This window comes from Oratosquilla oratoria, chromosome 16 (assembly GCF_046742065.1).
Source record: "Oratosquilla oratoria isolate Oo_2021 chromosome 16, ASM4674206v1, whole genome shotgun sequence".
In the NCBI taxonomy this organism is placed as follows: Eukaryota; Metazoa; Arthropoda; class Malacostraca; order Stomatopoda; family Squillidae; genus Oratosquilla; species Oratosquilla oratoria.
Window position 1 is genome coordinate 32,758,535 of NC_134792.1, and position 2,500 is coordinate 32,761,034.

A 2,500-nucleotide genomic window follows, 5' to 3' on the forward strand; every position below is an offset into this window, starting at 1 on the left:
AAGGAAGAGAGAGATGAGGCGGAAGGAAGAACAGGAGGATGAAGGAAGAGGAGGAGTAATAGGGATGAAGAGAAGGAGAAAGAAGGAAAAAGGAACAGTTGGAAGAAGTGTTGAAATCTCAGAGTGGAAATGAGTCACTTCATTTCGGAGAGAAAAGGAGGAGGGAGGGAAGAAGGAAAAAGGAGGAGGGGGAGGAGGAGGAGGAGGAGGACGGGGAAGAGGACGGGGAAGAGGATCATTAAAGGAAGAAAGAAAAAAGAATTAGAGTAAATGCGATAATTGGGGAAAAGATATAGAAATATACAAGAAGTCAGGGCAGAGACAAAAGTCGGTTTATATTGGGCAGAAGAGGAAGAGGAGGAAGAAGGAAGAGGAGAGGAGGAAAAGGGAATATGATAAACAAGGAAGAGTTCATAGAAGAATTACAAAAGAAAAAGGTTTACAAGTGAAGATAAATGAAGAGTTTGAAATATTGTGAGATAAATTTTGAGAAAGTAGAAGAGAGGAGAAAGAGAGGAAGTTGAAATGGACCAAATGGTCTCCTTATTCTCTTCCTTCGCAAACCTTCGGAAGTCTTTTGTGTGTATATTAAGGAGGTTTGCGAAGTAAATCAAGAATGCTTGACAAATGGATTGAAGTTGAAGAAACAGGGGAGGGAATTAGAGAGAAAAGGAGATGGGAATGGTGGGAATGGATGGTGGAAATGGATGGTGGACAGGTAAAGGTTGCGTCAAAGGAGGGCAAAATAAAATAGAAAGGGATCTGAAACTTGGCACAACGAGTTTGGGAAAGTTAGGAGGACAGGCAACGGCATAGTGACGTAGATGAGAGGAGGAGGAGGAGGAGGAGGAGGAGGAGGAGGAGGAGGAGGAGGAGGAGAAGAAGGAGGAGGAGGAGGAGGAGGAGGAAGAGGAAGAGGAAGAGGAGGAGGAAGAGGAGGAGGAGAAGGAGGAGGAGGAGGAGGAGGAAGAGGAGGAGGAGGAGGAGGAGGAGGAGGAGGAGGAGGAGGAGGAGGAGGAGGAAGATGAGAACCAGAAGAGACGGGAAACGCTTGACTTAGGTGAAGGGTCGTGACTTTGGTTGGTAGAAAGGGTAGATGACTTGCGTGCTGATGAGGGTTTAATGAGACGGCTTTGAGGTAGTTTAGGTTAATTAGTTAGTTAGGTTAGGTGGGTGAATGGCCCGAAGGTCATAGCCAACTCGAACGAGGTTGAAACTACAAACTAGAAAGCGATCTAGGTTTTGATGAAAAGGTACGTGTAGTTGCGGTCGAGGCTGCCATTGCTAGAAATTGGAGAGGAGTGCGGGATTCGTACCCACAATTCAGTGAATACGAGATTAGCACATAGGTGGTGGTGAGGAGGTTACATGTAGCTGCGGTCGAAGCTGTCACTGCTGGGAATCGGAGTGCGGGATTCGAACCCAGATTTTAGCGATTACCTCACAAGCTCACATGATAGTAACGCGGGAAAATGTCTTGTATACACTGATGATAATAAGAAAATGCAACTAATCTTTATATAAATAATATTTCAATTAATCAATATGAATAATATTCAGACGTCTCACACAGTATCTGTCTTTTCATGTGTGAAGTGACGTGAGCAGACGTTCTAAGTTGACACAAGAGGTTTCCAAAATATATCATTTTCGGGAAAAAATATATAAGAACTGTTGTGTATAAATGTTCAATACTCAGTAAGGAAGGATATATTTCGTATGGTTGTGATATGTCAATAGGCTAGGCTTGGATTCCTACAACTTCATTCGGATCTTCATCATTGTTTGGACTCCACATTGATAAAGGAGTATGTCATAATTTTCGAGAAGTGAATGTTTACACTCACCAAAGCTTGTGCAAAAAAATATGTCACAATATTCCTGAAGTAAATATCTAAAGACTCAATAGAACTTGTACAAAAAGGTTTGTTTCATAATATTTCAGAAGTTAATTTTTAAAGACTCATCAGATTTTGTTCAAAAAGGAAAAAATAAATAAAAAGAGAAAGTAAAACAAGGATAAGGTGAATTAAGATAAAAAGTTATTCAACTATTTTCCAAACCTATAATTTTGTGTTATGAATTGTATTGTCTTCGAAGAAAAATGGTCTATCTCCTCAATTAGATTGATAACTTGAGGTAACAATGAAGTAATATATATATATATATATATATATATATATTATATTATATTATATTATATAATATATATATATATATACATATATACACACATATATATATATATATTCATTGGTTACGTTTAAGGGTTAAAGTTATGTTGGGTATGATTAGGTTATGGACTATTCTTGAACTCGCAGCAAAGCGCGAGTAATTTAGCTAGTATATATATATATATATATATATATATATATATATATATATATATATATATATAATATATATACATGTGTGTGTGTGTGTATGTGTATATATACATATATATATATATGTATATATATATATATGTATATATATATATATATATATATATATATAT